The 26,426-nt window shown below is 38.1% G+C and overlaps 1 long non-coding RNA gene across 2 annotated transcripts in view; it reads left to right on the plus strand.

Moving 5' to 3' along the window:
• Nucleotides 1–26,426, plus strand: part of LOC146437886 (uncharacterized) — a 51,745-nt gene that overhangs the window by 12,592 nt on the left and 12,727 nt on the right. The window contains exons 2-3 of one of the 2 annotated variants that reach the window (XR_014851580.1): nucleotides 491–559; nucleotides 1,971–2,313. This is a non-coding gene — a long non-coding RNA (uncharacterized LOC146437886). The remainder of the gene's footprint in view (nucleotides 1–490; nucleotides 560–1,970; nucleotides 2,314–26,426) is intronic. The other variant, XR_014851579.1, reaches the window with a different exon arrangement.

Here is a 26,426-nt window from a genome sequence, read left to right on the forward strand (position 1 = left end):
CTCGTTTGGTGAGGTTTTCCGAGGTCTCGCCGCTTTCCCAGAGCGAGAAAACCTCATTCTACTAAGTGGGAATCTTGGCATATGTAATGGGTAGAAATCCTGCTCTGTGCTGAGCTTGCCTCTCGTCTGGATGATCACAGGATGCCTCACAACACCATGGTTCATATCCACATATCAGATGCACCCCAAAATAGTCTCTGTCTTCAGAACGAAAGAGGTAGGTACCAATAGATGGAGAAGCCTATTTATTTCCAGTCAAAGTTCAATCTTTTTACCTGGAGATACCTCTGTTTAATAAAATAATGCTCATTGTCTTGGATGTCACAAGAATGTATTCACTCAACACAAGAAAGTGCTTTAACCATGCTGAAGCGTGAATAGTAGCACAATCTGCATTAGGAAGATAGTGGGAACCATTTGGTATTACCTTGTCTGATTCAGCCTATTCTTGCTATGTAATTCATACAACTTTTTTGTTAAATTAACACAGGTCCAGCATGACAAAGAAAGAGGGGAAGGAGAATGAGAAACAGAAAGAGACTTTGTATTGGCCTGTCAGGTAAGAGTCCTTCCAGGATGTTTCTTCCCTAATACATTTAAAAGTCCCATATTCCAAGGAAACGGACCACTGTTGGCCCTGTCTGCACTGTGTATCTGCCAAATTGTAAAAAAAAGGATTTTATAACCAGATCTTCCAAACCCCATGTTTTAGAGGAAAGCTTTATCACAAGCAAATTAGGTAGTGAGGCGAAAATGCCTTCATGTCTTCCAGAAACACCCTACACAGCCCTTAAAGCAAATCCTGTAACTTGGTGTTACTCATTCATAAAGGAGAATTTTCCTTCCCAACACTCAGTAGTGTCCTGGGGAAGAAGGGAGAGTGTGTGATCTGACCTGCAGTCAGTAGTTCTGTACTGCACCTTTTGTGTACCCAGTGAGTGCCACAGTCACTTCATCACCTCACAAGCTGTGGTGAAGCTCTATGGCCACGGGCATTCTGTCTGTCCAGTCTCCTGTAGGAGTCTGCAGTTTGCTGTGCCATGCTGATTCAGACACATCAGAGATGATTTCATGAGTGAGGGGCAAGGAAGGTAGGCAAAGATTTTTTTTTTTTTAATTGGGATGTTTTCCTGCTTCCATCTGAACTAAGAGTAGTTATCAAATTAATTCATAAACACCATCAGCCACTGACAGTTATTTGCTGCTTCCAGATTAAACAGAATTCAGAGCAGTGATCAAGAGGCGAAGGTTCTCTCATGCATTAACAACCCTGTGAGCCACTGGTTTCCCAAGAGCACTAGGTTTTGTAGGAACGTCAGGAAATATGCAGTAGTCATGCTGTAGTGTATGCTTGAAATGTTAATGAACTTTGTAGCTTAAATGTACTTGACTTACTGTAATTAGACAGCAGAAGACTGCTTTAAGATGCATTCCTAGAGCAAGTTAAACATTGTTTCTGTTACATGTCATTCTTCAAAGACAGCATCTGAAATACCTATCTGAAGTGTAGCGTTTGAACACTGTTTCATTTACCCCAGCCTTCACTGTAGCAGCCTTCCCTGAATTTAATAAGGCTGCGTTAGAATGAGCAGTGCCCAGAGTAACCTGAGTCAATGAAAAGCAATTTAATTCAGTCCATGGAGAGGCACATGGTGTCTCTTTCCCCCTGCCCCCGAAGTAGATTAAATGAAAAGCTTTCTTAAGCATTGAATGAATGCTTTCAGGATTGTGTATCATACTGTGATCTCTATAAAATCTTGTGTAAATGTGTATATTTGGGTCACTGTGTATTTGCTCAAAGATGGAAAGGTGAGCTGAACATAAATGAATACACTCCTCTAAACATACAGAAAGACACCTATTTAATTCACTGAAATTCAATAAAAATAAAAGGAACAAAATAGCTGAAGCACAAGTAGTACAAACAGGATGGCTGTGATAATCTGTGTATGTGCTTTTGTTCTTTGCAGTTCAGTAATACCTTCAGTGCTATTTATACAGCCATGCACTAGGAAATCCTGCCTCTCCTACAGAGAGTTGGGCTCTTCGGTGACATTGCACAGTGAAACATCCTGGGCTAGTGTCAATACATGACACATATTATGTAACATAAATGTAATACTGTCTCTGACTACTGTACATTAATCAAGACCATGAAGAGTGGGCTTGGACCTCACCATCCAGGCACGAGGTACAGCACAAGTTGGTGTTCACAGAAGAGGTCACCAAAAGACACCATCCTTCACTGCAGGTACAGAAGCTGTGTGTTTTCATCTTCTTTGAGCTACAAATACTCAGAAATTGCACTCGGATGTAAGTTGGGCTTTTATTTCATGTTTGTGTTTGGTCTCATCTTTTATGTCTATTTCATATATTCCATTTTTCATGTTAGCATGCTAGCAGTTTGCATCTTCTTGAGGTGGAGATACTAGAATCAAATACCTGAGTGTTATTCTCTGATTTGGACTCTATGTATTAACATTTAACAGCAAAACTGAAGTACACAGGATGCAGTTCTAAGTGTTTCAGTTCTGGACTAGAGGGCATCTGTACTTTGTTTTTTGCTACCAAGGCAACAGTTTACCTTCAGGCAACAAATGAAGCAACTGTATATGCTAATAGGAGATCAAGCTTCTTCAGAAAATCAAACTATGTCACCATGTGATTAGTTTTAAGAATGAATTAATACAAGAATTGCAAAGCTAAACATAATCTCTGTAACACCAAATTTACTTCTGTCTCTAATAAACTGAGTTCATGTTTGAGTGACAAATGAAAAACTAACAAGCTTAACTTCTCTAGTAATAGAAAAAAAGGTCAGGATGAAAGTGAGATTTATTCAAACAGATGCCCATACTTTTCTTATGAGTTGGTTTAGAGGGAGGATATATCACAGCTGTATTCAATGTTTGTTCATCAGAAATGATCTCACAAGTCAGAACACATAATTCCAGGTGTTGTTAACATCTGTACATACTCTAAACAATTAATGTACAGTTTGCTGATACCTTCTGCTGTTTAAAAGTGTTATGGATCAAGTTTGATCAGCCATTTTGGAAGGTATACAAGGTTCATGCATCAGATATTGCTGCCCTGATTCTCCAATCTGCTGTGAAATTCATTAATAGAAAATGGAAAAAAATTATTTGCTATGTGCTGGGAATAGGTAAATGATTTAAATAAGAAATGATGGGCTGGAATATTGCACTGTTTATGTTCATGAAAAAGATAGCAGTGCTTTTCTGTGGAAAGAACTCCCAGCAGCTATTTACTGATTAGATTGGTTTGTGGGTCAGTCAGAACTTTCACTGCTAGCACGCCGTACAGACACAGTGCTTGTGAATCGCTCTAATTTTTTTTTGTTTGTTTTATTTGTGAAGATGAGCTTCCAAACCAGTCCTGTGTGTCCTGTGCAGGACTTGAGCAATGTTTGGGCAATGTGTGGGCATCCCTTAGGGGAGGCTGAGTAGTGGGGAGGGTACAGCAGTGTTGGTGTGTTCTGTAGTGGTGGTGCTATGGGGTGGTTGCTGTGGGATGTGGAAGCAGCCACATTCATTGGCAGTGACAAAACTCCAGGCAATGTGCTGGTGGGGAGTCAGAGCTTCTGCTTTCTTTTGCATACTTTTGCTTGCATATTCCATAGGAAAAGGATCTTTGTGATTTACGTTTTTCATATGTTTCTTCAGGTAGAGCTAAGGCAAAGATAGCAAGAAGAACATTGCTATATATATGTACATACATATATACACAAAAAATAGATATAATATTTTCTTTTAGACACTCTGCATCGAGCTACTATTATCTAGAACTAGAATTCAGTTTGATGGCTCCCATCCTCTCTTACTTAGCCTCATGTCTTCTGTGATGAAAGAGCAAATTCTTTCAGAGACAAGAAGTATTCCATTGGGACAACTTTTCAGCAGACTCAATTCTTACCCTGGCTTACTAGCCACCAGAAAAAAACAAAACAGAAAGACAACTCTGGGTCATTCCTGTCATCCCCTTTGCACCTTTTTCCCCATCCTGTTTTATTTAAGAGACCTAGGTAGAACTTTGTAGGAGTGGGCAGACAAATATAATAAAACATAATAGCACAGAGACAACAGGGACAGATGATGTAGAGTGTGGGCTGACTGTTCATTCTCCCTTTCATCTTTGTGAGAAAATCTTTAACAGTACACAAATAGCAGAAAAGTACTAAGAAAGTTCAACAGCAAAAGAGAGGCAGTCAACTTTTGAAAATATACTTGAAATTTTTAATTATATTCATCCAGCATCTCAATGTATGTATGCAACCTGGGAGATCTACCAGATACTTTCAGGGTAATCATCCATCTCAGCCTGGCCATCTCATCCAAACCCTGAGTAATTCACCCCTCCTTCACGTCAGAGTCTCTGATAATGTTTTCATTATGATATTTATATGAGAACATATATGACCACATCCGCTGCTCTCGTTACCTGGCATTTCCCATGCAAAATCTTCTTTAATCAGTTCAGCCTCCATAAATGTTTTCTGACTCAGTGTCAGAAGCCTATCCTTATCTGATTTGTGCTCCCTTGTGGTCAAAGAACAGTTCTAGGAGAGATATTCATTGAAGATTCTTGGCAATAAATACTCGCTCCATTCCATCACACACAACTCTGCAGACCATGCTATGCAATGATTTTTTTCAGATGCTTTTGGCTGTCCTTCCAACCTTTCCTTCTTCTTGGGGTGGAGTTTAAGCCTCACTTTTCATAAGTACTCCCAGACACTCTTAGTGTACTGTGATAAACAGAAAGTGTCCCCCTGGCCCTGAAATGAATTCAGGATTTTTAGGTTTAATTCTTCTAAAAATTCTCATAGTCACTGAGTCCTACACAGTTTTGACAGGAAGCAAGAGTATAATTTATAAAGCCCTTTGGTCCTTCACAAAACATGACTCTGGCAGAGATCATGAAATACTTGCCTGTGTTTTCTTCTGGTTTACCCCACTGCAACTAGATTAGAGGAATCTGTCTTTCTTGTAAGATCCATCTCTGTAGCCAAATCTGTTGTTCCAGATACAACCTCTCTGAGGATCATAAGCAATGATCCAATTAACCTTCCTCTGAAAATTTTATTGGTAGCATTTGAAATTAACCTATCACATTAAAATTAGGATTTCTTTTCATCGTATTCTAATTTTGACTTTTACTGGGTCAAAAGTGGTTCTCTTAAAATAACTTAATGGATTCTGTTGTTCTAACAAAAAGCTAAAGTATTAGTTTTTCCTCTTTTGAGTAAACACATATTTCACCTATGTCTTATCACAAATCCTTTGCTAAAGAAAATACTGCTTTAAATTCAGTAGAAAAACAGAGGATAGCTTCAAAGAGGAGACATGAAAATGAATACCAGAAGAAAGCTTATTATTGAAATAATGATAAAAACAAGGGCCTTATTAAGAAGCCAAAGTTTTTTATAATATGTTCTGTTGACTAGGCTTGCTTGGGGAGTTTTTGGTTGCTTACTCTATCTTGCTTCCCAGAATGTGGACTATATGTGTATGTTAAATATAATGTATTTATACCACATTTTTAAAATGAAAGAGAATGGTCTTCCTCATTAAATTCTTTATGTATATCTTCTTTTTAATATATAATATGCCTGTTAGATTTTTTTGTAGGGCTTGCCTGTTGGATTTTTTTTCTCCAAGAATTAAAACTCCTTGTGATGGTAAGCAAGAGTTTTGTTTTTTGCATTGTTGTCTGGTTCAGAATTGGACCAGATCTGAGAAGTCCTGTTTAATGATGAAAAGAGTGTTGAATTTTGGACATGAAAGTTTTAGTAATTTCAGTTGCTACTGATTTGTATGCAGAGACAAGACTACTAGAGAAATGAAAATTTGACATTTATCTCCTCATATAAATGGAACGATTTATTCTTTAAATCAAAGTAACCTACTTTGGTTACTTTGAAAGCCTTTCTTCCTTTTTTTCAGCACCTGATTAAGGTACATTTTTCTTTAGCAAAAGAATTTTATGTTCAGTGAGTTCAAGTTTACTCAGTCCTGACCTTAGATACTGATTACTGCCTAGAAAGTTATATTTCTGAAAATAAAGGCTCACTGCCAGTAGAAACCATGGGTAAATCTTAACAGATGGCAGTACATGCTGCAGTTTTATGAAATTCCTGCACAGGACTGTATATACAACTTACTATGCATAGTTGTTGTGATCTGTGCAATTGAGCATGAATATATAGTGTGTGGGATTAGTTCTGCATAAAAAGAAGGGCTTGTGTGGACTGACATGGTGACACAATTGCATGTGGTTTTTACATGTGCTTGAAGCTTGGACAAAGTTCCATTAAGCTTGTGAGGCAATCCAAGCAGTGTGAGTGTACAGTGCTTCCTGACATGGCCCCAGTGATAAGGGCATCATGGCCCTGGTGTGTCTCTGACATGATTCATGGACACACATACCTGAGCTGAGCCTGTTTCAAAGGTCATTTTTACTGAGATATGTGTACAGATGGACAGAAGCATCTGTGGAAAATTTGGTCAACAAAAGAGCAAGTAAAGACCAATAGGTAATTTTGTACTGAGGTATTTGTCCTTTTTAAAGAATTTGACTTGTTCTGTTCTGCTAGGGTTCTGTTATGTTCTGCGTTCTCAAGACAAGGTTGGGGTAGTATAAAATTTCTTTACATTGCCTCTGAAAAGGTTCTTTTACAAGAACTCTGCTACCTGATTGATTGCCAAGCACCTACTCTACCAGATATTCTGGCAGCTGGACCAGAAGAACCATGTCTCACTCGCTTTTTTTCTTGAGAATGATTTCCGGCTGGCCAGGGAAAGAGCTGGATCTGACTTGTCATGATAAAATATAATCAGTCTTGCACTCAAGAGGAAGCTTGTGTGATTTTCAGAAATTTAGGTGGATCAAATCTGCACATCCAAGTGTGTAAAACATTTTTGTTTTGTGAAATACGAGGGAACACTGAATACAGAAAAACAGATACTCGTTGAAAGTGGTATCGACATTCTAATGTATACTGAGGAGAAAAGCTTTAAACTGTTTAAACAACCTCTCCACAATCTAAATAGTTACTGTCTAGCATAAAAGAGTTAATTACAGCTCACTTTCCAGTAAGTAAGAACTTTCTAATACCTGCAGGTGTCCAGTAGATTCTTTTGTATCACCTAGCCGCAAGGGGTAACATGATCCTCCACCATATCCTTTTGAGTGGAAGTAGACACATTTTTAAGGTAATAGAGAGGATTAATAACTACATCTTTATTGAAAATAAAATGAACACCACACTGAAATGCCTTTCAACTTTTTGGAAGTTCAAACTGGGCTCCAGCAGGGCTCTAATCTGCCTTTTAACTTAAACTGAAACACTCAGATTTGAGCTGCTTTTTGTGTTTGGATCATTGCTATGCAGCTGAGCTTCAGCCCCGTCCTGTTGGAAATCCCCCTGCCCTGTTGGTCTCTGCCTGCTGTATCCTCACTGTTGGATATGGCAATCAACCTTTTCTTGGCAGCTCTCAGTAAAAGCCTGCTACCAGCTGTTCCCTGTGACTGAATGAAGCCAGTGCTCACTGCTGCTGCTTTCTTTATGGCTTTAATGCCTTTTATCAAGAGTTTTCTTTTTATTAAGAAGACTATTACAGCAGTGCATGTACAAAATTCAAATAGCTTTAGGTAAGGAAGAGACTTCAAATGTTCAGTGTCTTGGTGTCAAAATGATGACAGCAATGGCATTCAGAAGCTACTCTGAGGTAATGCTTTGGTTGTTCTACTTGTGAGCTCATTAAATCATTTGCAGGGGACTCTGCTGAATCCTCACACTTCTGGAGAAAGAAGGGTCTGAGTGAAAAACCTTTGCCCACCTCAGTTACATGTCTTATGCTGAGATACTTCTTTCTCTTGTAGACATTTCTGACTGCAAGAAACTCTTCTTGAATCTTCAGATGTCCACTGTCCTTAGAAAGTGGATTAATAGCACTAACCAAAATACAGCTAGTACACTTTGATTCAAAGATATATCAGATACAGCATTCCTGAATTGGACTACAAACTCACTTTGAGAACCTTCTATCCGCAATGGCTTGATGTAATAATCATGGAACTAAAAGCTATAAAAAGTAATTTTATCAGTCATTAAGCACTTCTAGGAAGGGATCACATAACAAAAACCTCAGCAATGTTAGTATAGCAATCCTACATAACCGTGGAAAAATTACTGAATTTCTTCTGTATGAAAAGTGCAAACTGAAACACAAAAACAGAGGTGCTCTTCTACTCCAGAAGTCTGCTGTCCTTTTGCATTGAAATTTTAGCCTTTGTTCAGAGAAGATACTGTTAATTATGTTGTCTTATCTGTAAAGTATATACCAAAATACAGATGCTTGCAGATGCACTTCTTGAAATTCAGAATTTTATTTAATTAATGAGATAGACTTATACATGCTGATGCTGTGTGCATACATACAGCCATTGGGAAACACTTTGATAAAAATGGAACCTTATGATCAATATCCCAGGTGTGTTGCCTTTATTGATCTATTGACCTAAATAGATAGCATGAAAAATCTTCAGACAAGTCTACAGCAATGCTCCCTTTCCATGTTGCAACACCATCTAAAGGCAGGAAACCTGTGAGTTACCAGGACCTGACTCACAGAAGGCACCTAAACAAAGTCATACAAAGGTCTAGTTGATTCTTTAAAGTAAATAAAGCAATCTTTAGATTACAACATCATGAACTGTCACAGAGATTCCAGCTTGTCTTCCCACCAAAACACTTCTCTTTAGCTCCTTCTTCAAAACCTACCAGCCACGGAGAATTCACCACAGCCCTTGAAAATGTGTTCCATTGTTGCATAAAGACAGCTTTATTTCCCATCTAGACCAGTCCATCTGCCCCTTTTTTCCAGTTACACTCATGTTTACTAATCCAGATGGCCTTTTACTCCTCATGTTGTTACTCACAGAGAGGGGTTTAATTGTTCTTAACCTTTTCCACTGTAAGATAAATAGACCAAGCTTTTAGTTCTTCACTGATGCAGGACATTTTGTAATCCTTTAAGAATTCTCATGGCTCTTCTCTAAATTTTTTGCATCATTTGCATTATCCTTCTTAAATTGTCAATATCAGAACTGGAGATAGTCAGCCTGTAACTGCAGCAGGAATGCCAAATGAAGGGGTTATACAAGCTTTCTGCTCCTACTAGGTTCTCCTCATTATCTACCCATTATGTTGCACACATTGATGCTTTTTGACAAACGGAAGTTAGAAATCTTCCATCTATACTGAAAGCTCTCAATGAGCCTGAACCATTGCTACTTAGTGCTGTGTGCTTTGCTCATAAAAAGAGGCAGGGCATCCCAGGCTTTTGCAAATGCAAGCCAGCCACCAACACAGAAGAGCCCAGTTTGGGCATGTTTGAAAGAAATGGTTGTTTTAGGGACTGATGTTTCATCTTTTCCTTTACCTATTAAAAAGCCTGATGACAAATATGTATTAGGTGCCCAAGGATATGGCCTCAACATCAGGCAATGAATTGCAGTCATGTGAAAGCTCGAGCTTGAAAGCAGACAGTAAAGAGCACATGCTGGAGCTGTGCTCATCCCACCGTGCAGGGGGGCAGCTGGCCAGGTGTGCCAGAGGTGAACATTTGTGTGCCTTCCATGTAGGGCTCATCCTGCTGGATGCATCATGTGGCTGTGTGGGGTGGTCTTTCAGTCCCAGCTGAGTGTCTGTCTCAGGGTTTTGAGTCAAACATCAATTCCTGCACATTATGCACAAGCTTGCAAGCCGGTAATAGCAATGAGAAGTCGATAGCTGTTGACAGATAAACCTTGCACTTTTAGAACCAAGGATAAGAAACCCATACTGTGCACCACTGTGTTCTGGTAATTAGCCTTGCAGAAGGGCTGTGTGATTATCCTGGAGCAGCCTACGTACAGGTCCATTTCAAATTACGTTGATGCTTTGAGAATTCGTAGCTTTTGGAGACATTCTCTGAACAGGAGCACAGCCTGTGGTTTGAAAGGAGGCAGTGGGAAAGTAAACAAAGATGGAATAAAGTAGATTTTTCGTTCAGTTGGCTGGCTGGCTTATTTTTGTTTGTTGTTGATCCACCCTTTTTTTTGGACCCCATTTAACTCAGTTACTTTTTTGCACCTCCCACAATGTGGCATCTTCACAAACATAAGACAAGTCATGAAGTATAACGCAGCAAAATTATGAGGCATGTGACATCAGACAAGGCATATAAATTAAAAACACTGAAATTACTCATTTTTTAGCACATACACACATATGTCAACAAGGGATATATGAGTGTGTGTTTGTGTGTGTGGTTTTAAACAAGTTCCAAAATCCTACTTTTAACTTTGCTTCTATTGTTTTCTGTAAAGGCATTCTAGTTTTGGCAATATTTGTGAAATGTTAACTTATTTATGTGTTATTTGGGAAGTAGCCACCAAATTAATGTGATGCATCCAGAGTATAAACAGGAAGTCCAGTACTCACTGCACTAAAACTGGGCTGAGGTGATGGTCTAAGAAAAAGAGTTAAAAAATGCCATGGAGGTGTAATAGAACATCTAATCCCTGCAGCAAAGTGACTAACACTAAATTTGGAGCATTAGGCTGAAATGAATACCAAGAGAATAGGTTTCATTTCCTAGGAGGACAGTATTCAGGAGTTGAAATTAATTCAAATAAACTGATCAGGTGAGAAATAATTAAAAAGAAAAAGAGACCTAGATCATAATTATAGAGGGTTATGGCTGTATAAGCAATTTAGAAGTTTCTATTTCTCTTTCTAATAAGGAGGCAATGAGTGAAACTGGCAAGAGAGTTGCTAGAATGAAGCCCTTTTGGAAAGGAAGAGAGATACAAAAACCATTCTTCAGCCTTTATCACAGAAACTGGCAAAAATTCTGGGAAAGTGTCATTGTAAATAAACTGAAAGCTCCAGATCAGATTATACTTCTCATGGACTTAGGGATTTAAAAATTTCATTTCATCCTTTCATTAGTCAACCCATAAGCATTTTGGTTTCTAGTTTCCATATGATATTCTCACCACATCCAAGAGATTTAAATAATGAGTTTACTCTTGACTTTTGCAAAGATGGTCTTTGAGGAAGTATTTTAAATAGTCAATGTAGCTGTCATTTTTCAATAAATGGGAGAAACAATGGTATGAGAGAGGCACATGCAGTCAGAGAAAGCATGTAGAGCAACCACCCTCCTTTTGTATGTCCAGTTACTATGATGCCAGACATCTTTTAAGAAAGATTTTCATTAACAGTGAATCTCATTCTCCTTTTCCACATCCACAGCAAAACCAGTGTGCTTATATTTTTCTTCTTGCATGTGTGAGCTGAATGTGCCTGAATGAGCATTACTTAACTAGTGCATAATCTCTGTGAGCTCTTGCTATAAAGACAGGCCTTTAAGTATTACATTATGAAGGAAACCTGAGTATAATTTTAGAAGTTTCATCAGGTGACTTCTGTCTGCACGGAGCAGAAGAAGGCTCTGCAAAGGTCAGTGTGGGGAAAAGCCAAAGTAGGTAGTGCTGCTACTGCTGTAGAAATCTTGAGGTGATTCATGTGCATTAGGTTCAATTATCATGGAAGTTCACCCCATTCCCTGTCTGTGGAGGACAGCTCCTTTAACTTTGTTGCCATGTGGAAATCACGCTGGGTTTACCATTGAGGACTCTGCAGTCAACTTTTTTAAGAAGTCCAAGAAAAATGCAGACTATGGGAGTGAGGATGAGGAGACTGGGAACAAAATTCCAAAACTCCAGAAGCAGGTTCCATGTTAATTTTGTATTTGTTCTAGTTAAAATCACAGAGAAGCCCTTTTCTTTTTTTTTTCTCTTTTTTTTTTTTTTTTGGAGAATTGTTTTTGGCTTTTTAAAAAAAATGAGTGAACATCCACAGTAAAATGTCTTCACACATAAAAGTCATTAGCACTGGTAATGTAGGTGCCTTATTGTCAGCCTCAGCAAGAGAGTCTGATGGCAAACTTTCAGTCTTAGTCTGACCATGGTCCTTCCACAGATGTTGTCTGTGCAGCTGGTGTTGTGCCCACCTGATGAACGTCATTCTCCAGTACTTTCAAACCAAGCTCTTCTAAAAGCTCTATGTTTAGCTCTAAAAATTACATGGAATTAAATACAACCAAACTCCAGCACTGTACAAAATATATGCTCTGAGAGTTATAACCCAAACTGTTCCATATATATATAAAGTTTGGTTTTAATTGGCTGTAAGTTGAAGGAGGTTGATATGGTCTGGTTTGTTATGTTATTTTAGTAAAGAAATGCAAATTGTTTATTTAACTTTAGGCAGCTCTGAAACTTGCCTACTGTAACCCATAATCTTCTGATATTTTTAGATGAATGCTTTTAGCCCAGACACCATGAATGCAACAGATTCTACGTAGTCTTCTGTGGTTTCTTAGCATAAAAATAATCTAGGACTAAACAAACAGTAAGGGAAAAAATAAAAAATAAAACCCAAAACCACAGAACAGAACTATTTCTACAACTTGAAGAATTGTGTCATGTTGTTAAAAAAAGTTCATGCTTTCATTTTTGTCATATGGAACTTTCCTTAGCAAGGATCATCTAACACTGCTAGAACTAATGTGCCATCTTGCCTGTATGGTATTAAAATACCCCTGAGTAGCTGAGTACAGCTGCTTCTCACAGAGATTCACAAGAACACCCAAGTGGGTCCTTCATCCAGCTTACATTTTCAAATGGCTGGACTTGCTTTCTTGAATAACAAGAAGAATATCTAGCAAAATAGGATAAAAATTTATGAAAACACCCTCACTGCCAATAGTGCCAAAAATCTGGAGGTGCCATCAATAACTCTGTCATCACTGGCACAAATCAACAACTCAGAATATGAAACCATACATTTTGTACAATTCTATTCATTAGTCTTCAATGCCCTATTATATCTTTTTCTCTTCTTATTTCATTTCTCCCCCATCACCCCTCCTTGCCTCTCCCCTTCCCCTGCTTTGCAGCTCTCAGAAATGATCCAGTCATCATAATACACACCTCTTTTTAAATTTCCTTTCCCCAAAACCTGCATTTCACCTACAAGTTTTCTGCATCTGTGTATCTTTATAATTAGCTGGAAGTGTCATTTTTTATTTATGAAAACAAAGTAATGTTTCTGCTCATTATGGCTGTAAAAGAATATAAACCTCAGAGGTTTTAGGTCCAAAACAAATATTAAAAATACCCTCCAAAATTCAAGAATTGTCATGTTTTTAAGCCAGCTTTTGTAAGTTGGGCACCTTTTACTCATGTTTTCAATGTTCATATTTAGAGGTGCTGCAATCAGAAAAAATAAAGGTTATCAGAGGAGCAACTCTATGAGTGAATCCTTAAAAAATAGAAGGCAGGGCTATATCAATGCTGAGACCTGAAAGACTTCTTCCTCCCCCCATAAGTTTCTGTTTGGAAATCTCCGTCCTCCAGAAAAAAAACGAACAAAAAAACCCCAAAAGCCCCAAGTTTAGAAACAGAAGGCACTCTATGCATGAAAAAAAGCTCTCTAATCTAATAAAAGTATTTATTTTTGTGCATTTAAAAGGAACCAAAGATGTGGACCAGTACATGCTAATACAAAAGAAAATACAGTAAATATATACTCCAAAGAGGGAGTGGAAAGTTTTCCATTGAAAATAGAGAGTATGAACAATTTTATCAAATATGTTGAGCTGAGAATTTGTTCTATTACTATCTCATCACAGCCTACCTGCATAGCACAATATCCATCTATAAATAACCTCACTTATACTGCTATTGTGTGTTGCCTATTTATGTTGAAATTTCCCTAGAATAGTCACACAGTTTTCCTGCTTCACTGTTCAAACCATGCATGATTTCATCTTTCAGTAACGTTCAGAGGAAACACACATTTTCAGTGCAAAATTAGCCTAATGTACCTCTTACATGCATGGGAGAAAAATCTACTCACAGAATTCAGATCTATCATATAAAATACAGTGAAACATTTTGACTTCAATGAAACTATATGGGAATGCAACTTTAAATTGGGTATAAATGCAAATTAAATACATATAGGAAATCCTGCATAGTATGATCCAGTTTTTGTATGGGCATATATTCATGGTAGACTTAGCAGAGGCCTGCAGTGTGGCAGCTGATTAAGCTGCCAGTTCTTCAGTACAGTCTCAAGCATCCCAAAGAACTGTAAGGTACTTCACAAGCCACTAAGATTCAAAAACCTACTGAAATATACTTGCCCCATCAATACAAGAGGCAGTGAGCAGCCATGCATAGGCACAACACTTCTTATTCCAACACTTACAGTGTTGTGCACAATGTCAAAAGGCTTTAATTTTGATTTCCCTGGCACAATTACTTTTTTCCTGATAATTAACCAACTGGATATTTAAAAGTTTAGCTTGATTTGTTCTGGCACAGAACCAAATTCAACACAGATTTGACTGAAAAATTACTGCCCTAGTTACCATCTGGATTACAACAGTGTAAACCGCCAGAAAAATATGGATCAATGCTATACTCAAGTCCGTTCTGATGCCCAGCCTGATGACACAATGCATTGATTGAGCAGAAAACATTGACAAAATGAACCAATTAGTCTAAATCTTGAAATAAAATTTTCAGTGTCTTCTCATCAGTCTTAACAACTCAGTTGTGAGTCTCTTCTGTGGAAAAGAGTTAGATTCTTCTAAGTATTTAGGTGCAAAACTTACTGTGAAAAAATACAGTGGGGCTCTCTTCCCTGGCGTTCTTTGCTGAGCTCTTCCTGTCCATAACCAAGCATCTACATATAAAACATTAGAAACTCGGATAAAACACACTTCCACTACTCATATTTTGAGAATGCCTGACTGAAAATGTACCACTGTGAGTTTGATCTGCAGAACCAATATTCCACTCCTGTCAGGTCAACATTTGGTTTACCATTTTTTTTTCCAACAAATGTTAACATCAAGACCTTAGAATGGTTTTAGGAAGTAGAACAGGAATTCCAGTGTACTCTAGAATACTGGTGAGGCATGCAAAAGCCATTAGTAGTGCTTGTAGGCTTATGCAACATATTACATTCAGAAGAATATGCAAATAAATCATAAGTTTGTTTCTTATGAATTTGCTTATTAACAAAGCATAGAATCGTGTAACTTTTTAGCTAATTTTTTCTCAGCTGATCATGGAATCTGAGTTTGTAGCATTGCACAAAATTGTCCCAAAGGATTTAACATTGTTTATAACACAAGGGAAAAAACAAACAAGAAATCTTATATTACATTCTTATTCAACACTTGTTTATTTTACTTGTGTGTCTTCTAAGGAAAAAGGAAAATAATTATTCACAATTTGGAGAGGGTGATGGCAAAGTCCACCTCAGTATCTCTTTAAGATTTGACCATATACTTTCAGTTCTGCTAGCACCACCTGTCTCTGGCTGTGTTGGAGCAGGGTAGCTCCATGACACACCCTGCAGTCCTGCCTCTGTCACCAGGCTCCTTTCAGCTCCTGCCTGCCAATTGCATGGAGGTTTCCTCTGCAGGGAGTCAGGGTGCAAAGGGCTGGGAAGAGGATGGGAGTCTGAACACACACTCTTTGCACTTGTGGACCTGGAGGCTGGGGAACCCTCTGGCTCCAGCAGGAGAGAGGGAGATTTTAGTATATTTATACTAAGACTGACATTTCTGGGACAAAGGAGCATCAAATTAGAAAGGACAGGGATGCAGAAATGCTAAGAATCAGGGACTGAGTGAATTTCCAAAAAGCAGTTAAGAAAACCTGACAGTTATTATCTCCTATTACTGAGAGATGATAATGGCCTAAAGAAAAAGATTTTAAAAGTGTTCACGTACAACTTTCCTTGCTGTGATGATGGTTTTGCTGCATAGATCTTACTGACTCTCGTAGGAGTTAGGCAGCTCTGGGGTGTGGAGCTCTTTGTAGCAGTATTTTACAATCTCTCTTGAAATAAGTATAGAAACATATACTATCATTGCTTTTGTTAAATAAATTTAGTGTTAAAATTTAGCAGTCACCCTTCTCCAAAGGGCAATGTGACTGACTGCTCTTTGATGCCTGCAGACCGTGAGACAGAGCAGTGCAGTCGGATGCTTTGCGTGAAGAATTCTCTGACCACAAATTCTTCTGTAATTTCTGCCCTGCTGTAAAATGAGATTGTGCACACCTGCCTCACACATGAACCACACACGATCTTCTTTTATTTTTCTAGGCCTTGATGAAAAGACAGACACATACTGCTACAGTTCCCATATTTAAAGGATTAATGAGGTTATTTAGGGAGTGTTATGCAAGTTATGATTTATCTGGAAGATAGCATAGAAGTATCATCTTATTTTGCAAGGAAGGTAAGGCAGGAACCAGGCTTGCATTTACAAACATCATTCTGTTGGAAATTTTCTTTCAATTGGAAATATATTGATGTGATAAGGGGAAAGAAAAGGAAAACTTTGGCCTTATTAACAGCTGTGGCATGGTTTCCTTCATTATGAAAAAGAGGTGACTAAGGGAAGTATTACAGGCCTCTAAAATGATAGATGGTTCAGAGAAAGCATGTAGGCAGTGATTACTCACTATTTCTTACAGTATGAGGCTTCTCCTACACTCACACTATGATGTGACTGCAAAATAAACAAAAAGGAGGGACCTGTGCAGGCAACACAGTGTTAATTCATGAAGCTTGTAAATTCTTGACATTATGAACACAAAGAACTAAGAATGCCAAAGAAAGGACTTGAATTTCTGTAGGAGTCAGGTCAGTCAGTGGCTATTAAAAGCTTTTTTGAGTGCAGTTTTCAACTTGGGAAGGTGGTTAGGCAATATTTAAAAGAATTGCTGTTCATCCCACATTTCTTCCTTAGATAAGTGCTAATGGCCACTGGCAAAGAGCGAGTAGTGGAGTGGCCTTTATGACCCTTTTCCCCAAATTTTGTGGTTTTCCATAATGTAAGCTGTCCGTAACAGTTAAAAACTGTAATTTTTCCTGGCATTTTCTTGGCTTTTACCATCTGATGGGACTCCTATTTATGCCAGCACCTGGATTTTCATTTTGCCTATGCAGTGGCATTTGTGATGAGCTGGAGGGACTGTCCTGTCCAAGTTACTCTTTCCTTAAGCAGCTGTTAGATACTTGCAGTTCTAAAGTAAGTCTTCTCGTAGCATGAGAGCTGTGTTAAGAACCAGGACACCCTGACTCAGATTAAAAAGGCCCACCTGAATTTGGATTAATTTGGAGGTTTTCTGTGGACACCATGATAATTAAAGTTGCTCTATAAACTGGAGTGGTTTTGTCATCACTTCTAATCCAGGAAGGACTTCAGAATTCCTTCCTGGGGTGGTGAACCACTAGGAATGGATACATTTTCTAGTTCTACAACAGTGTTGCTAGAGTGGATGGTATATTTTTCCCAACTTCTAAGGTCACGTCCATTTGCTGCTTAGAGAACTCTTTAAAAATGAAGTAGGTATTTAATGACTTGGTAGTAGGTAGGAGTTGGTAGTGGGCTTTAGAAAGAGCAATGGTAGAAAAACTGAAGGGAAACATTTTTTCATCTGTAGAGCTTCTGCTTCCGGCTCCTTAGGTACAGAAAATGAAATGGTAACTGACCATGAAAATGTATAGTACAAGCTAAATATTGGGTGCATGGTGGACAGAAGATATTTAAGTAGTTACTTCTTGGAAGGTCGATTTTTAGTAAGTATCCATGCTTAAATATGGAAGTTAATTCCTTAGCATTGTAGATTTTAATGGTTGATCTTCCTCAAAACTCCAAAAGCACCTCTGGGTAGCTTTATTAGGTACACATTCCCCCAGCTTCAAGGTTTAACATGAACCCAGCAAATGATAAATATATGTATTTACATCAATTTTGCATGGCCATTAAGCATTAAATGGATACAAGCGACTATAACTCATTTTTTGCCCAATTTATATACACAGTATAAGGGGTTTTTTTGTATACAAAGTTTTTTACTGCATTTCTGTCACCATTTTATTTCTCTAATCTCAGTCTTATGTTTCCTAATTTCAACAATGTGCCAATGAACAGACTGGAGTGGAATTCTATTTGATATTGTGCCTGAGAGTCTGAAGATACATTATATTAGAAAGCCACGGGAGAAAATCAATGCTGTGATCGGTAACTATACACTATAGATTAATTAATGCCAGAGGCAAGGGATTAAGGCCAGCACAATCCTTTATGCAGTTTGATTGCAAACACAGTTGTAAGCAAACTTCTCTAAGACTGTTGAAAGTTGAAGGTCGTGTTGCATGGCATTGATAAGGCTTTTTTCCTCCAGAATTTCAGAGAATCCCTCCGTTTCTGTATGTAACAAGGTACCGTGAAAATAAACCTGCAGTGTTCCCTGTGCTGCTCTGATGAGAAATGGCATGTCATTTGTTTGGTGATTTTCTCCAGGTTGACAATTACATTTTGGATTTATAAATCCCCAGATTTATAACACGATAAATCATTGTTATCAGTGCACAGATTCCCTATGAGGGAACTCTTCCCTGCTGGACTGAGTTCTACATTTTCACTTGTCTGTGTGACCTCTTATGGTGACTAGAAGAACAGTGCTAAGTCAGTAGCACCAGAAGTGACAGAGGGATTAATTGGTTCTTCCTTGGACTGTAATCAACATAATCCCTCCTGCATAGAGCAGAGAATGTCTTGCTGTCACCTCATTACTTAGGTGTGGCAAAACTACTTGGAGGATTTAGCCCAGTGATCAGTAATATTTTTAATTAATGCAGCAAAATTTTGAGGTTAGAAATTTGTTTTTTAAAAATTTAAAACCAAAAAAGGAGTTGAAGTCTTTTTCCAGCTTCAGTCCCTTTGAAGCAATGCTCAGTTGGCAGAGTGGCCAGAGTCACTAGAGTAAGGAAAAGCACATATGGTGTGAGCATGAATGTTCTGATAAAGCAAACAAAATCCCAGCTGCAAACACATGGCAAACCCTTCCTTACTGACCTGATCATCTTCATTTCGTGGAAAACACCAACTGCTACAAATCTAGTTAATGATTGTTCTGGCAAATTAAAGTGCATGAAGTAATCTATTGTTATAATCCCCACACAGTTAGGAGTAACTCTTTATATGTGATGTTTTCAACATCTCGCTGAAAACAAAGCATCTCAAAGCAAATGCTGTTCTCTGATGCTTGAAAGGCAGCTTTCCAGAACTATGTTCTCTGCTGAATGTTTTAGGTACTGGTGGAACAACGATCTTTGATTTTAAGAACATTATCAGCATATCCCTGTGCAATTTTAGTGCATTGCTCATCCTCCACGTAAAGTAGAAGCATTTCTATCTTTACACATCCCACACCTACTGTAACTCCAAAATATCTCCCAATTTACAGGGCTTCTGTAACAATTACTCTCTGCATAGTGTTTCCCAGGTCAAACAGTTCTTTTTAAATAGTTAATTAGCTCTGTTTTGGTGAAACAGTTCTTCGTGATCCAGCCTCAGTTTCCCCTGATTTTCTCATTATTTGTAATGATTACCCAGATAGTCCCACTAAAAAAACTATGGTTTATTTGGGATTGACTCACCATCACTTTACTCACCTCATATTTGTTACCAATGCTAGTCACCTCAATTATCATGGGATTTTCTTTATTTTCTAAATATGTAGTTGACTTTTTTAATGTAAGGCTTTCACAAATGAGCTCTGCTGTGAGAGATGGGGATATAATGACACTATTGAAACTATGGGGAGGCTAATGGGGACAAGCATTTAATTAGCAACTAGAAGTAGTTTGAATGCTTCAAAATAAGAGAGTTATGCATGACTCCAAACAAAATACATTCTTTTGTTTAAAATGCATTATCCATTTGGGGATTAGATTTGTGCTTTTAGGAGGAGGTTGGGATTGTCAGTCAGGCCTGTGACACACACACACACAGGCATCACAACATTTCTGTGTTGCCCAGTGATATCTGAGGACAACACAGAGAGTACTGAACAAGTTGTACCTGCAGCACAGAAGGTGCCAGAAACCACTGTCAGCTTAACTGAGTGCATAAAACCAGAAATTCTTGAATATATGAGAAAGGAACAACATAAATAAAATGTTATTTCCTAAGAGAGAAAGTGGAATATATTAAACAGACTTTGAGTGAGGAAGAAACAATCATACTGTGGAATCTCCCAGGAAAAGAAAGAGAATTTAGCTTCCCAAGATTGTTCCAGTATATGGTGTTAAACTCTTATTACAGTACATTGTTTACCCAGCTCTTTTCACAAGTAAGTCAGCACTGAAGCTTCTTGGGATCCAGTCTGACTGGTCTAGAAATTACCTGTCTCTCGTGCTCTGCCTTTTCTAAGGCAGATGTGCTTGGCAGTTGTCATCTTCATTTGCAATAGCTCACTGGGGATAAAGCACCATTAACATCCCTCTGTGGTTTGATTCCCAGAGCTTGTGTCTGTCAGCTTGGTTACAGAGACTTTGCTCTCACTTTTGCAGTTTTGTTGGGTGTGGCTGCAGAAGCCTCTCCACCTCTCTGCCCCTTCGCTCTTCCAGTCTCCAGCAACTAAGGAGCCTCTGGACTTCAGAATTATCTTTGCCATGCCCTATTAAACACAGTTACTTTATCAGTGTTGTAATGTTTCTAATGAATATGTTTGCAGCTGATGCATAAGGATCACCTCAGACATTTGCTGATTATGTCCTGGTAACTTCTGCTGGTTTGTTGAAGTCTTAATTGTAAAGTCCTAATCTTAGGCTTTGCAGATGATTCAGGGCAGCTCAGGACTGCATCAGGACAGTGGGGCTGCAGAGCCTGTGCCCAGCTGGGTAGGAAGCACAGCTTTCTCCTGGCCTGTTCCTAGCCACAGGAGCCCCTGCAGGTGTGCCCCTGGATATCTCTGTGCAAGGCTTAAAGGGTTCCTAATAGGGTGAGGAGCCCTTTTATGCTAAGGAAAACACAGATTTTGCAATATTAAGGACTTGTCAAAAGTGTGAGGATGAGGCATAATTTGCACGTTCATCCCCATAAATGTGCAAGCATTTTCTACCTGCATGTACAATAATGGATACAGTAAAATTAAAGCTATTTGTTGGCTTCTTTTGTAAGGTACCATCTGCTTCAGTGCAGTATTTAACATTCAGGACTCTATTTATAAACAGGAAGAGGTGTAGACTTCAAAGCTGGATTTGCACATCCCAGCACTATGGCCACCTCACAAGCTATATATATATATATATATTCAACACTATACAGATCTACAGACCAAGCCTTGTATGTTTAACTGAAGGAACAGAATGTGAAAGTGAAGGCTTATACACCCTCCTCCCCAAGCTTAAACTAGAAGCAATCAGTAGGCGATAATTCTTCTTATCATTCTATTTTCATTAAATAGTCACCAGCATGTGAAAGTGTATTAGAGAAAAAGAAATTGCATAACTGCTTTGCTATGATATGGATGTATTTATAAACAGACAGTGCAAAAGAATTCCTGTTATGTTGATCCAACAGTTTTGCTTTAGTCTTGCCACTAAAAATTGTTCTTTACTGGTCAAAATGTAAAATCAGTTGTCAGTGACATGTTTGCATGTATGGTATTTGGATTTGATCCAGTTTCTGCCTGAACCAAGTAGCTGAAATATTGAAGAACAGTCTAGAGAGATTTGTGGCTATCTGTCTGAGCTAAGCCATGAAGCCAAGCAAGCCAAGGTTTGTCTGTTTTCTACATGAAGGCAAGAGAGGAGGCTAATACTTATCAGCTGAGTAGATTTGGGTTTGTGCTGTCTTTTTATTCTAATGATACATTTTTCTGTGAAGAAAGGACCTTTAAAGAACACAATCATATTGTTTACATCCTTACTTTGTGAAACAGCCTGCCAGGCACGTCAACAGATCCACTGAAATAGTTAGAAATTTCTCTAATTTTTTTGTAATGATGATTTCTCAGAATCTCCTTTTGGTTTTTTCTACAATAGCTTTGAATTGGGAAATAGAGCTATGACTTTTTGTTTCAGATATGACCCAGGGAAAAATTAGTCACTTACACAGATTTATAAATAAAAATTGAATTCTTCATAAGCATGCTCTCCTAGTTGTCAGGAGTATCCTCTGCTAGCAGTTTTGGTTTTAACCCTCTTTAGTCAGAAAGAACTCCTGAACCACTGAAAGAGTGGTTAAGCATTGGAACAGGCTCCCCAGGGAAGTTGTGGATTCACCATCCCTGGAAATGTTAAAAAAAGAGCAGATAAGGCACTTTGCAATATGGTTTAGTGGGCATGGTAGTATTCAGTTGAAGGTTGGATTTGATAATCTTGAGGGTCTTTTCCAACTTTAATGATTCTGTGATCCATTAAAAAAATTTCAGTTGTCTTTAATACAAATTGAAATGGATTGCAGATGTGAAAAATCCCACCTTTTTGATACACCCACAAATAAACCTAAGATGAAATCTAAGTGCAAACAAATGTAGTACTTTTTGTGATAGAGAATATGAAAGCAAAACTGCCTGACTTGTAAATGGATTTATTTTCAGAACTTATGTTTGATATTCTTGGCTGAAAATGAAAATTAATCTTGACATTCACATAGAAAAGGTACATTTGCTTCCTGCCATGGTTGGCTTACACTGCCATCAAAGTGTACTGCATTTTCCTTCAGGAGGCAACATACAGTGCAGACCTTCTGCTACAAACCTCCTTCTCATTAGACCCATGAATCTGGGCCTTTATGTAGGTTTGGGACAGGAAATTGTGTAGAACTGCTTTGTTAAAATACTATATTTTGATGTATCTTTCATCAAAAACATTACATGGATATTTAATCAAAAGTTTAAAGGGGAAGGAAGGGGTGGCTATCAACTTACTCATGTATGTGTTTGAATGTCATTGGATTGCAAACCAGAGAAGAACAGATTTGTGTTCCTAGGAGTTCAAATGTTAAGAAATTATGAATTTAATTGTTAAGATGAGGTAATCTCACCACACTGTGTTTATTCTGTCTGTCCTAATTGAATCATGATATTTGACCAGAAACGCATTGAGCTGTAAAAGTGATTTCCTTATAAATAAGGTGTATCTTCAAGACAGTTGTGACACGATTAAAAACTACAAACTTGTTGCTAAGTGCAAAGAAAATTGCCACTAAGATAGGAAAATAGAAATACCCATAGGCTGAAACACTTCAGAATGACTTCCCATACATTTGGCAGCCCAGGTTATTTATTTATCTCCTCTGTTATATGCCAGAATTGTGCATGTGCATGTGTTTATAGGTGTGTAGCAATCTGTTTATGAAGTTATTTATTGTCACTCAGATGAACATAAAGATGAGATCCCTGCTCAGTGACTCATAGGTCTTACTCTGCAAGGTTTTGAATGCACAGAAGGGATGGGGAGTGTCTCAAAGTCCCTCCCATTGAATCAGTGGGAGGGAGATACTTTTTATTGCCTTGGAATTTGCTCAGGTTGTTGCAGATCCTAATAGGAGAGGCATTAACATCCATTCAATTCCATGGGTGTATTAAGTCTGTAGACACATTGGCTGAGGAATAAACCTTTCCACAGCTTTGGGGTTTTTTATTTGTCTGGTGATAGACATTAGTGAGCCAAGGTAGGTGGTTAATTGGATTATTGCAAATAATTTCTGAAGGAGATTTGAGTCTGCTGAATAAGAATTGGGTACAGAAGCCTTTTTTGGAAAACATTCTGCACAGGGTTAGAAATGCTCTTTTATTGAAAAATTAAGAAAATAACAAAGAAAATGTTGATTGCATTCAGATAAGACATTTGGCCAGGGGGTGAGCAGGATTCATTATAACTGAACAACTCTAAATGCTGAACTGATGGAAAGATTGCTCTTGCCATGCAAATATTTAGAAGATTGATTTCAGTAGTGGAAGCTACATTTGAGGCCAATCTCTTTATCTGGGTACAAAAGAGGATATTTTAAAATACTTCAAAAACAAATCTATTCAGAGTAATAATATTAAAAACACAGCAAGTACATAATCAGCTCTCAAGTTTCAAAGAACCAATAAATTTCAAATTATTCAATTTTGTGAGGATTTTTTTTCTGGAGACATATCTCAGAAATTGGCCATTGTGTGTTATTTTTTTGTCTGTATTAATAGCAAAATGCTAGATTAGAGGAACAACAGTAAGTCTTGATTACCAAAATGGCCCAAAGTTTTGAAGTAGATGGCATGCCTTAATTTTTTTAAGTACTTGAGAGTCTAAGACTCTAGTGAAGTTTCCTAAACTGCTGGAACACGTATAATTGCTCTCCATCATCACTTTTCCTTGCATCCATAGCTATCCTTTTTTCAAGTTTTGGCACCTGGATAGCTGGTAATAATTTAAAATGAAGACTAAGAAAGAATCCCATGTACAAAGAGACCTTGAGTAAAGGTTTAAATGTGAAACACAAGTGGAACAATGATAATTATGGCCATCTAAATTTTTTTTGTTTTAAAATGAAATACTTCGCTAATTCAGTTTGACATAATAGGCAAAATTTTGCCTTCCTTTTTTATCCTATATATGTGGAATGTGAAGCTTGAGTAGCAATGAATGGAGAAAGGATAAATCGTAGGTGAGATATTATGGACTCTTTACCTGAAAGAGATGGTTATGGAACAACATGGATTTATGAACCCTCAGTAATTGTATTTCTAAACTTAATAATATGTTTAGAGACCATATTAATCAAGGAGAATATTTATGAACCATATTAATTGATAAAAATGTGCCCTTGGGACAATATTATTTGCACTGTCATGTAATACATCCACCTCTTGCTGACGGTTTGGTTCATCACCTGACAGTCACTGTGCTGGGAGTGGACTGAAGCAGCTTCACATTTGCTCTCCACAACTCCCTGAAAGGAGGTTGCAGTCAGGTCGGTGTTGGCATCTTCCCTCAGGCAGTGAGTGACAGGACAAGAGGCTGTAGCCTCAAGCTGCACCAGGGGAGGTTCAGGTTGGACATCAGGAATAGTTTTTTCACTGGAAGGGTGGTTAAGAATTGGAACAGGCTGTCCAGGGAGGTGGTGGAGTCCCTGAAAGTGCTGAAGAGGCAGTTGGATGTGGCACTTAGGGCCATGGTTTATTTGGGATGGTGGTGTTGGGTCAAAGGTTGGACTCTATGATTTTGGATGTATTTTCCAACCTTCATGGTTCTATGATTAATTTGGTTTTATAGCTGCACGCTCTTTGATTTACAAGTGGTGAATCTCCATTGAAACCTCCTGATTGCTAAATTTATAAAACCATCTGATCCTGACAATTATTTCTGCAAACACTGGCCCTTGAAGCCAGTCAGCCTCCTCTGTCCTATCCTTTCTGGCTGCCAAGTCCCCGTTCTTTACTAAATGTTGACAAAACACTGGTGCTACTGAGTGTCTATTTAATTTTTGACTGATTTTCCTGCTGCATGAGATCACTGGCAACTGCTAGAACACATTCTTGCTTTCCCAAACTTTGTGTTTATTTCCCTGAAGATCTTGCCATCTGCTGTGCTCAGCTGCCCAAATAAGTAAAATTTTCCATGTCTTACAATTTTTTCCTGAAAATACTGTCTGTTCTCTCAATATTTCCAGTTTTCATCATGTTCTTTATGATCAGTTCACCTCTAAATAACATGTATCATAACAGGCTACATTACCAAAACCAGGAGTATTGATTTTGGCAGTAGGACAGAGGTTACTGAAGTAACTTTTGGTAAGTGGCCTTCCAAATATTATCTCGAGGTCAGCCAACAGAACCGTGGACAACAGATTCATATATGGTGCTGTTCATGCAGTGTATATTTCTTTGGCCTTACTTACCATTTACGCCTCATTTATTCTGACTTGATTACTGTTGCCAACCCCAAGTGCTCAAAATCACGAAATTGGCTTGAAAATTATAATCTTTTCAGCAATAATGCATTTAGAAGTTCTTAACCCAGAGTGCTTGCACTTTCAAGCATTCTCCTATAGCTACAGCTATAAGAAATACGCTTTCCTGGGGGGAGGGCAGAAGTAACAGGAGATATTCACACAAAATACTGTGACCCCCTCTGAGCTGAGAAGACACCAAATATCTCACTTTTGAGAGCTCCTTCATGCTGGCTGAGTGGCTGAGTTAATCTTCATTTATACTGGCGTAAGTAAATCAGAATACTGCATAAATAAGTTATAAAATTACCATGTGCAACAGAAAAAAAAGCATTTTTTCACCTGTTAGAACTCATTCACTGCCCCTTCTTACTTGTTCCATATAATTGTGTCACTTTAAGAATCAAGTAAGCAAAAGGTCTTGGAGATGGAAAGGCATACTGTGCAATTACATAGAGAATTGAAGCAGTGAAGACATCCATGCTGCCAGACTGGTTAGTTCTCATGTTAATCTGTTTATGCCCA

The sequence above is a fragment of the Lichenostomus cassidix genome, chromosome 4 (genome assembly GCF_008360975.1).
Source record: "Lichenostomus cassidix isolate B80296 chromosome 4, HeHo_3.0, whole genome shotgun sequence".
NCBI classification, from domain to species: Eukaryota; Metazoa; Chordata; class Aves; order Passeriformes; family Meliphagidae; genus Lichenostomus; species Lichenostomus cassidix.